The sequence below is a fragment of the Hyperolius riggenbachi genome, chromosome 2 (genome assembly GCF_040937935.1).
Source record: "Hyperolius riggenbachi isolate aHypRig1 chromosome 2, aHypRig1.pri, whole genome shotgun sequence".
In the NCBI taxonomy this organism is placed as follows: Eukaryota; Metazoa; Chordata; class Amphibia; order Anura; family Hyperoliidae; genus Hyperolius; species Hyperolius riggenbachi.
Genome location: NC_090647.1, coordinates 376,475,383 through 376,487,016, shown reverse-complemented (window position 1 = coordinate 376,487,016; position 11,634 = coordinate 376,475,383). Strand labels below are relative to the sequence as shown.

General features: G+C 42.3%; 1 long non-coding RNA gene across 1 annotated transcript; it reads left to right on the top strand.

The window, feature by feature from the left end:
* The first annotated feature begins 2,034 nt into the window (after positions 1-2,034).
* On the top strand, positions 2,035-10,933 carry LOC137544497 (uncharacterized). Its single transcript, XR_011025886.1, has 3 exons — positions 2,035-2,083; positions 2,674-2,809; positions 10,797-10,933. It is a non-coding gene; the product is annotated as an uncharacterized lncRNA (long non-coding RNA).
* The last annotated feature ends 701 nt before the right edge of the window (positions 10,934-11,634 follow it).

The window sequence follows — 11,634 nt, the reverse complement described above, 5'->3', positions numbered from 1 at the left end:
TACAGTAAGTGCTTCCATGCGTACATATTATACCCTCACCGGTAAGATGGGCACAGGGTGAGCTGAATTTCCATGCCTTTGACCTTCTCATATTCTAAAAAATAAGGTAATATAATGCAATAAAACATACACATTTATTGTTTACTGCTTTTTTTTGTATTTGATTTTTAAGGTAAGAACCATATTATAGGGCATAATAACTGAAGCTCCTCCAAGCTTACAGATAAATCAAAAGGCTGACTACAACAGTGCTGCCCTGCTAGTCTCTGACACTTTTTTTTTATAATGTAGTGGTGTATGTATTCTCCTTCCCTTCCATGTTCCTTTTACACCTATCGTCCATGCTGCTGCTGCATGGTTCTGGACAGTCATATCTCCCAGTGAGATAAGGCAGCCACACAAGCCACACACCCCACTGCACTACAGGAAAGGGCAGCATGGTGGTATAGTGTTACATTGTACAGCGCCACGGAATATGTTGGAGCTTTATAAATAAATAATAATAATAAATAATAATAATAGTGGTTAGCACTATTGCCAGTGGCGTAGCAATAGGAGATGCAGAGGTTGCGACAGCACCAGGGGCCTTGGACCAGAAGAGCCCACTAGGGGCCCTCCTACAACTGCAGTATTAGCTTAATGGTGCTAAGCAGGGGCGTAACTAAAAATCACTGGGCCTCCCTGTGAAACTTAGGATGGGGTCCCTCCTGCTCTCCACCCCCCCCCCCCCCCAAAAAAAACCCCACAGGAATTGGAAAGGCAGGCCAGGCAAGGTATTAAAACAACCTTATTATAGGTAGCCAGGTATAGGTGCCCCCAACATAGGTGGCCAGGTATAGGTGCCCCGAGTATACATAGCCTGGTACAGGTGTCCCCACTATAGGTCTTAGTATCAGGGGCATAATGAGAAATCACTAGGGCAGGGCCGGGACAAGGTTTCCCAGCACTAGAGGCAGAGCTTCCAAAGTGTGCCCCCCCCCCCCTTCCCTAAAGCAGGTCATTTGGGTGCCACTATAGGTGCTCATGTCATCATTCTAAAATGATTGGTAATAGCCGGTAATTGGGCGCTGGGGCAGCACAATAGCTGTGTAATGGTGGGGACAGTGGAAAAAGCCCTGGTGTAGTCTGGCAGATTTACTGCCAGATCGATTATTTCCAACATGTCCGATCTGATTTCCAATTCATTTTCCATAGAAGTGAATGGAAAATCAAGGGGTAAATCGATCAGAAGTCAGATTGAACATGTTGGAAATAATCGATCTGGTAGTAAATCTGCCAGAAAATCTCATGGTGTATACCAGGCATTAATACAACACTCTCCTCAATCTAACTCTAATCCCACTTCACATAGGATGTTTGTGAGGGGATTGAGGGCACTGCAGTTCTTAAAATACATCGGGTCACAGGGGCAGCAGTGATGTGTGTGTGTGTGTGTACAATGTGTGTGTACAGTGTGTGTGTGTGTACAGTGTGTGTGTGTGTGTACAGTGTGTGTGTGTGTGTGTGTACAGTGTGTGTGTACAGTGTGTGTGTGTATATATGTGTCTGTGTGTGTACAGTGTATGTGTGTGTTTGTGTGTAGTGTGTGTGTGTATGTCTGTACAGTATGTGAGTGTGTGTACAGTGTGTGTGTGTGTGTGTGTGTGTGTGTATATATATATATATATATAGTGTATGTGTGTGATGATTGGAGTGATGTGTAGCAGTGATGTGTGTGAATGATTGTGTGCTTCTTTCAAAACGCCCTCCCCCCCCCCCCTCTATACCTGTTTCAATCCTTTCAGGCCTCCACATAGACAGCTGGGTCCCTGTCCTGTCATGCATTCACTGCTGCCTGATTAAGATGGAAGGGTCCCTCCCCCGTCCAGTCCAGCCACAGCTCAGCCGCTCATATAGTTTATCAGAGTTTACAGGCAACTCTGCAGGAAGCCACTTCCGTTGGAGCAGAAGTCGGCTTCCTGCTGTTGCCTAGCAACATGATGCCACAGCCGTGCCAGTCATCTCTTTGATGACAGCGTGGCTGTTTAAGGCACAGGGAGACGGGCGCACTGAAGAGGAGGACAACACCGCTAGGGGACTCAAGGTGATTGCGGAATGCAGATATAAAGGGCGCTGAGGGATGCGGCAGGCAGGTGGCCGGGGAAATGACACAGGAATGCGTCAGGCAGGAATAGCGCAGAGGAATGCGCCCCCTAGTGGCTGCGCTCAGAGGCTGGTGCCTGCCCAGCCTCTGCCTTGGCACGGCCCTGCACTAGGACCCCCTGCTAAACTTTGGATGGGGTAGGACATTAGACTATGACTATGGCAGCCCACAGAGTGTAGTAAGTCCTTATGTAAACTGCAGGGAGTACCATTATCTAATTTTAAAGTACATTTTTGAGTTCAGGTTTTTCATAAGGTTACATACCAGTAAAGAAGAGGTTTAGGTTAAGCCCTAGGAAAGGGTAGTTAAAGTCTGGCTTCAGGAATAAATGTAGCCATTAGAAATGGTACAGAAATGGTACAGGACACTGTGCTTGGTTGCAGCTGAAGAACACATCTGTAAGAGCTAATTCATGAAACTGTTGCCCAGGGGTCCCCATAGCTACAGGGGAGAGTTATTTAAAGTGTGTATTCATCTTTACACTAAATATGCATAAACAGACGCTGTTGGTGTTTCCATTCTGGATGTAGCTTGATCCTGTGAGCAGCACTGCCAGAAATGAGCGCTATGCAGAGATGTTGTTCTGGTATACAACAGCGAATCACACTGTGCTTATAGCTATGGAGGATCACATTGGGCATAATGGAATGGTTTCTGGCAGGTGAGGTAAGCTAACTTTTAAAGTTCGAATGTGCCTGATCTTTAAATGACTTTAGGGGGCACCTGTATTCACACTAGATTCTGGGCCAAGACAACCACAAATGTAGCTTAAAATATACTATAGGCAGGGGAACAAAAGACTACAAGTTTTGGATAACTGTTTCTTCTTTACATCATCAGACACACTCCTCCACTGAGAAGCAATGTTAATCAATTGGCACATTTGAATGTGTTTTCCCCATGCTGATAAAAACAGCAGTGAAGCACTGGAAACATTTTTTGTATGAATTACATTGGCTTCTGTGATAAATGTGCATGTTTTCACATATACAGACACACATGGGCCTTGATTTACAAAGCCGTGATAAATGCTTTCACGGCCGTGATAAACTTAGCATGCAGGTTAGCACGCATACAGGTTTGCGCGCATAATAGTAAAGGTTGGCGTGCATTAACTTTCCCGTTCACGCGCTAATATATGGGTTAGCGCATGAACGGGGAAAGTTAATGCGAGCAAACCTTTACTATTACGCGCGCAAACCTGTACATGTGCTAACCCGTGTGCTAAGTTTATCACGGCCGTGATAGCATTTATCACGGCTTTGTGAATCGAGGCCATGGTGTGCAAAAAACGCATACAGAAAAACACACACAGAAAACTGTCAGACGAGTGTGCTCCCAGCCACAGCTTCTTATTACTCACTCTGTCCTCCTTGATGGAGAAGAACTCCAGCTCTGCAGATTCCTCAGGCATCACTACAGTACAGGGCATTTGGGAAGGGGGTGGATGGGAAGGGGGTGGATGGGCTGGGGACCAGGTGTGCACACTGAATAGGGATTGTCTACAAATCTTTGTCTACAAAACTTTGTTTGATTCTTTATCAGTGTCTGAGCAGACACAGTCATTAAAACAATTGTGCAGAGAACAGAAAGTTTTTTGTGCAGAGAGCAGAAAGCTTTTTCTCTCTGCATCCTTAGTCTCTCATGACAGGGAATTTTTTTTTCCTGGACTGCCAGAAAATGTACTGGCCTTTCTAGACAGTTCTGCTCGGGGCCCACTTCTATAAATGCTTTCAATGGTGGTAATCATCAACAAACTGTTCCTCTCCTCTGCTCGCTTACACCTCTCTTACTGTGGATGTCCTTGGCAGGTTTTGTTGCACCATAATAGTTATGTATAAAATGCTTGGGTGGGGGGGGGGGGGCGTGGGAATGGCTATTGTAAAACTTGCACTCTGGGTCCAAAAGCTCCTTAAATACGCCACTGACTCTTGCCTTGCAGTGCTGGGTCCCTGGTTTGGATCACAGCCATCTGAAGGAATTTGAATGTTCTCCCCATGTCTTTGTGCTTTTCCTCTGGGCACTCCGGTTTCCTCCTACATCCCAAAAGCATACAGATAAGTTAATTGGCTTCCCCCTAAAGATTGGCCCTATACTACGATACATACACTAGACTTCCATATGTACTGTATAGACATGTGACTATGGTAGGGATTAGATTGTGAGCTCCTTTGAGTGACAATCAGTGACAAAACTATATATTTGGTACAGCAATGAGGAAGATTTTGGCGCTATATAGATAATAAAAAATAAAAACCAACAAATAACAACAGTTACAGTAGTTAGCGTGGCAGGTCAGAGTTATCCACACGAGCTCTGTCAAGGTCAGGATTTTCTTTTTGTTTTAGGTTTGTAAGGGCTGTGATTAGTAATAGTGTTTGCTTACATTAAAAGAAGTATTATTGATTTATTAAAAGTAAGAAGTTTAGAATCAGGATGATACCATTTATTGGCTAACTGAAAAGAATAAGAATAAGCAAGTTTTCGGCTGTATAGCCTTCATCCGGCTTCAATCATGTTTGCTTGCAAGCTGATGGAAAAGACAGCTATATACATGCAACATCAAAAGGGGATACATAGATTTTTTTTCAAGCATAAATAAATGTTATTAAGATGCCTTAAAGGGAAGGTTCAGGGACTATGAACAACAAATAAAAATCCTTATCCACTTACCTGGGGCTTCCTCCAGGCCGTGGCAGGCAGGAGGTGCCCTCGGCGCCGCTCCGCAGGCTCCCGGTGGTCTCCGGTGGCCGACCCGACCTGGCCAGGCCGGCGGCCAGGTCGGGCCTCTTCTGCGCTCCATTGTGCGTTCCACGCCGGCGCGCTGACATCATCGGACGTCCTCCGGGATGTACTGCGCAGGCTCAGAACTACTGCGGCACCGAGGGCACCTGCCCTGCCTGCCACGGGCTGGAGGAAGCCCCAGGTAAGTGGATAAGGATTTTTTTTTTTTCATAGTCCCTGAACCTTCCCTTTAAGTGAAACAGAACATCTAAATGGGGTGAGAGGTTGCAGTGGCATAGCTAGACATTATGGATCACCATAGCAAAATTTTCATTGGGCCATCATATCTAGGCACTCCTGAGCAATGCTACCCTCCCCCACCCTATGAATATGAGTTGATTTGGTAATTTACATTCTCATACAATCGACACTGTGTATAGTCCATGAGCACTGAGACAAAGTCAGAGGGTGGAGCAACAAAGTAAAGTTAATGGTGAACACATCAAGTTCCACCTGGGCCCCCTCTTCTCTGGGGCCCCATAGCAGTTGCTATGGCTGCTATGGCTATTGCTACACCCCTGGGAGGTTGTTAGCTGAGATAAGACTCCTTGTTTACACAATACTCACAGACTTGAAATTCAGACTGTCACAGAGACATCGTAAATTCTGAGTTCACAAGTTTAGCTATATAGGCTGAGAAATAGTTTTGCCATTAAATATCATCAGCCTCATATACAGCAGAAAGCTTGCTTATTCTTTTAAGTTAGCCAATAAATGGTATCATCCTGATTCTAAACTTCTTGCTTTTACGGATGGCTAACACAGTACAATACCCTACTGCTGCTACTATGATTTATTAAATCAACATTATTGGAAACTGATTTTGATTGTATCCTTTTGGGGGAATTTGGTCTCTAAAATTTTAATTTTGTTTACTAGATAAAGGAATAACATTTTGTGTTTGTTTTTTTGTTTGTTTTTGTATGTGTGTAAACAATATGTTTTTTTCTTCAAAATGTGTACAGGACAAGTCTCTCTCTGTACACTGATGCTCATTTCTCTCTTTCTCTCTCTTTTTCTCCCTCTCTCTTTCACATAGTATTAAAGCTGTTTCACAGCAGATTATTTTTTTTTTATTTGTAACTGCTGCTTTTAGAAGGCAGTCTGGATATAGGTCTTCTAAAGTGCAGTGCTTTAACATAAATACAATCCTCCCAGATCTCTATTGCAAGCATTGCTTCATCTAATCTTACATCCCAATTATAGTATTAGAATCTCCTAAGGATCAGAGTCATGTCGTTATCGGCCTTAAGCTCTTGGTCAATTCAATAGAACAAATTTGAAATTGCATTGAGCTAGAGCACTGTTTTAATCAGAGCTCATGTGCAGTTGGTATTTTTCATGTGCATCAAATAGTAGCGAGGTTACAAACAGACAACTAAGCTTTTGTAGTGATAAAAGACATTTATTTTAGAAAGTGCTTCGAATTGGTTACGCTGTGTTAGTGGTTCTTGATGAATCCCTTTAGAAGAAAATGCTTACAGTGGGTTGCAAAAGTATTCGGCCCCTTGAAGTTTTCCACATTTAGTCACATTACTGCCACAAACATGCATCAATTTTATTGGAATTCCACGTGAAAGACCAATACAAAGTGCTGCACACGTGAGAAGTGGATCGAAAATCATACATCATTCCAAACATTTTTTACAAATCAATAACTGCAAAGTGGGGTGTGCGTAATTATTCGGCCCCCTGAGTCAATATTTTGTAGTTTGCAGTTTTCAGATCTTGCCACAGATTCTCGATTGGATTTAGATCTGGACTTTGACTGGGCCATTCTAACACATAGATATGTTTTGTTTTAAACCATTCCATTGTTGCCCTGGCTTTATGTTCAGGGTCATTGTCCTGCTGGAAGGTGAACCTCCACCCCAGTCTTAAGTCTTTTGCAGTCTCCTAGAGGTTTTCTTCCAAGTTTGCTCTGTATTTGGCTCCATCCATCTTCCCATCAACTCTGACCAGCTTCCCTGTCCCTGCTGAAGAGATGCACCCCCCGAGCATGATGCTGCCACCACCATATTTGACAGTGGGGATGGTGTGTTCAGAGTGATGTGCAGTGTTAGTTTTCCGCCACACATAGTGTTTTGCATTTTGGCCAAAAAGTTCAATTTTGGTCTCATCTGACCAGAGCACCTTCTTCCACATGGTTGCTGTGTCCCCCACATGGCTTGTGGCAAACTGCAAACAGAACTTCTTATGCTTTCTGTTAACAATGCCTTTCTTCTTGCCACTCTTCCATAAAAGTCAACTTTGTACAGTGCATGACTAATAGTTGTCCTATGGACAGAGTCTCCCACCTGAGCTGTAGATCTCTGCAGCTTGTCCAGAGTCACCATGGGCCTCTTGACTGCATTTCTGATCAGCGCTCTCCTTGTTCGGCCTGTGAGTTTAGGTGGATGGCCTTGTCTTGGTAGGTGTACAGTTGTGCCATACTCCTTCCATTTCTGAATGATCGCTTGAACAGTGCTCCGTGGGATGTTCAAGGCTTTGGAAATCTTTTTGTAGCCTAAGCCTGTTTAAAATTTCTCAATAACTTGATCCCTGACTTGTCTTGTGTGTTCTTTAGACTTCACGGTGTTGTTGCTCCCAATATTTTCTTAGACAACCTCTGAGGCCTTCACAGAGCAGCTGCATTTGTACTGACATTAGATTACACACAGGTGCACTCTATTTAGTCATTAGCACTCATCAGGCAATGTCTATAGGCAACTGACTGCACTCAGATCAAAGGGGGCTGAATAATTATGCATACACTACTTTGCAGTTATTTATTTGTAAAAAATGTTTGGAATCACATATGATTTTTGTTCCACTTCTCATGTGTACCCCACTTTGTGCTGGTCTTTCATGTGGAATTCCAATAAAATTGATTCATATTTGTGGCAGTAATATGACAAAATGTGGAAAACTTCAAGGGGGCAGAATACTTTTGCAACCCACTGTATCTATCAAATTATTTTCACTCTAATGTACAGTATACTAATAGTATCACATTTCAAAGAATAATTAAAAAAAGAATAGTGTGATAAGCAGAATAATGTTGTACATAAAGTCTTACTGCACGATGCGCGCAGCGTAATTCCTTGCATGTAATGACGAGTAGAGTGTACTGCATGCTCTACTCATCATATAGTAAGACTTAGTTTACACGCACTATAATAGTAACCACAGCTTAGTGAATATATTCCTATGCCCCCTGTCATTGCCTGAAAGTTCTGGGACATAAAGTCTTGCATTTCTTACAAACACAAAATGTAGCTGTGGATAACCATCAACTTAAAAAAAGTTGCACTGTGAAACATAAATCATGTTCAAAGTATCAAATAAAACCTATACAGTTGCATGTAGATATAGTGCACATAAACTGAACCACATTTGAAATATGATTTGTTTTTCCCTGTCTGAATTTTTTTTTACCTGAAGCTTTTAAAATCTACATTTTGTGATTGTAAAAAAAAAAATATAAGGCTTTATTGTGGTACAGAATAGCCAGAACATAAAACCTACAAATAGTCAAACAATAGGTGACAGTCTATGCCTCTACTGTGAGATTTTATCCTTAAAGGGATACTGTAGGGGGGTCGGGGGAAAATGAGCTGAACTTACCCGGGGCTTCTAATGGTCCCCCACAGACATCCTGTGCCCGCGCAGCCGCTCACCGATGCTCCGGCCCCGCCTCCGGTTCACTTCTGGAATTTCTGACTTTAAAGTCAGAAAACCACTGCGCCTGCGTTGCCGTGTCCTCGATCCCGCTGATGTCATCAAGAGCGCACGGCGCAGGCCCAGTATAGTCTGTGTCTGCGCAGTACACTTCTGGTGACATCAGCGGGAGCGAGGACACGGCAACGCAGGCGCAGTGGTTTTCTGACTTTAAAGTCAGAAATTCCAGAAGTGAACCGGAGGCGGGGCCGGAGCATTGGGGAGTGGCTGCGCCAACACAGGATGTCTGCGGGGGGCCATTAGAAGCCCCGGGTAAGTTCAGCTCATTTTCCTCTGACCCCCCTACAGTATCCCTTTAAGTAAATGTTCTGTATACTTCTTGGGATAGGGAACATTCAGTTTCACTGCATATCGACGCCAATTTTTTTATTTACTTATTTTTTAAAACGGTCGTTCATCATTTAGTCCCCTTGATAAAGAGTGTTTATCACAACACTCTTTATCAAGGGTTGGTAAAAACTTTGTAAGAAATAAGGTGGTAAAAAATAAAAATAATAATAATTGCTAATAACCTTAGACTAACCTAATGCCAAGTGCTTAAAGGGACTCCGAGCAGTTCAGTAACTATGGCATACCCACAACTAATTAATTATATCCTCACATCTACCAGCATGATGTTTGTAATTATATCCCCCTGGGTTCCTTGTATTTCATTGCATTGTGCTGAATGGAGCTGCCGACACTGGGGAAAGTGTCGTCATGTGTAATACAATGCTGGACTCCAAAAAGCGCAGTAACTATGGAAAGATGCATACCATTTTGAAGCTCTCTTGCTCCTCTTTCCAATGATATATAAACCGCTGCATTTTAGTTTTCGACCGCCCCAATTTCGATCGTGAAAATAGCAAAAACTAAAAGGCATAGAGTGGCGGTTTATATATCATTGGCAAGAGGAGAAAGAGAGCTTCAAAATGGTATGCATCTTTCCATAGTTACTGCACTGCTCGGAGTCCAGCATTGTATTACACAGGATGACACTTTCCCCAGTGTCGGCAGCTCCATTCAGCACAATGCAATGAAATACAAGGAACCCAGGGGGATATACTGTAATTACAAACATCATGCTGGTAGATGTGAGGATATAATTAATTAGTTGTGGGTATGCTTAAAGGCATACCCACAGGCACTGCTCGAAGTCCCTTTAAGGAAAGAAAGGAAGACAGTAAGGCCACGGTAGGAAGAATAAAAAGAAAAGAAGAGAAAAAGGACAAAGAAAAAGGAAGAAAAAACAGACTTATCCTCTAGTTCCGCTTAGTGGCTTGGAAGTCTAGTTTAGGAGCACCTGATGTGATGATAAATTACATGTACTACCTACCAACTAGGACTGTTATTCATTTACAAACAGAAACTTTATTGCATTATCCTCTTGCTCTATATTCATGTACATTGCTAAAAAACCTACCCCTTGTTGGGAAAAGACATTTCCCTGAAGGAACATCAACTGCTGGGAGATCATATGTCAAAGTCCATTCTTTAGCTCTGCTGCCAACTCCAGCTTTACAGCCAACCCCCAGTTCTGTTGCTGCGGCCTTATTCTAGTTCTTCCTCAGTTATTCTCCTCATCCCCTTGAATTAATTTGCAGTCTCTCATGGTTAGGCTGGGGGCTGGACAATGACATACAATTTCCCAGCACTAGTTCGCCTTCAGAACAATGTCTCATCACTCTTTCTGATGGGTGGGGGTGCTGGGATTTCAGCAGTATAAGTGAGTACGCAGTGAGTGGGTGAGTAAATAAAAGTATCTGATTGTTAAACATTCACTGAAGTAGCATGCAGATAATTTTAACCTAACTATTATCTTTACTTTTGGTGCTCTTTACGTCACTCTTTTCCTACTATCCCATATGTGTTTAATGTTTAGTATAATTTGGGGTGTAGGATCCCAGATAAGACCTTCCTCCTATAGTTGTTGGTCTATACTGCTATAACTGGAACAGTTTTTTTTTTCCTTCACCTCATCATAATGAGCTTCATGCACACCAAAGCAGCCACCTGTAGCACACCCACTGCTCTATGCAGATCTTAAACTAGCGCTGTTACCAATCTGTTTCTTCCTAAGTTGTTACATTGCTATTCTGTACTGCAGCCCATCAAAATATATTTTTCAGTCTTCTCTGCTAGTACTATATAAGGTGTTTTTTTTCCCTAGGCACACTCAGGGTTCTCAATGCAACTCTTAAAAGGAAAATGGAAGAAGCAGAGAACTGTAACAAAACTGTATGCTTATTATTTCCTTGCTGCAAGTTTTATTGGATATATCCCTCAAGGTGCATTTAGGCAAATAAAAAGGGCTGATGTGTGGGAATAATTTGTTGTTGTTGTTGTTGTTTTCTCCACAAAATAAAGCATAGTAATTTTGAGTTTTTAAAGAAACATTCAAATTTGAATAATTGAAAAAGTTAAGAATTTTGTAAAGATCATTTATCTCTTTTCATCTGAAAATCTGAAGATGTGTTTTCATTTATGAAACACCAACATATTATACAGCATTGTTACATAGTTATTTGGGTAGAAAAAAGACATACATGCATATAGTTCAACCAGAAAATAAAGTACAACACTAGCCTGCTCCCTCACATATCCCTGTGGATCCAGAGGAAGGCTAAAGAACCTTACAATGCATGGTCCAATTAGCCCCAAAAGGAAAAAAAATGCTTCCCAACTCCAGATGGCAATCAGATAAAATCCATGGATCAACACCACCGGAAATTACCTAGTAATTATAGCCATGGATTTCTTTTAACGCAAGGAAAGCATCTAAGCCTCCTTAAATGCAGATATAGAATTTGTCATAACCACTTCCTACTCTTACTGTAAAGATCCCTTTCCTAAATAAAGGCTAAAATGTTTTTTCTCCATGCGCAGATCATGTCCCCTAGTCATTTGTAAAAGCCCGGAGACAAAAAGCTCATCTGCTAAGCTTTTATATTGCCCTCTGATGTATTTATACATGTTAATTAGATCTCCTCTAAGATGTCTTTTCTCCA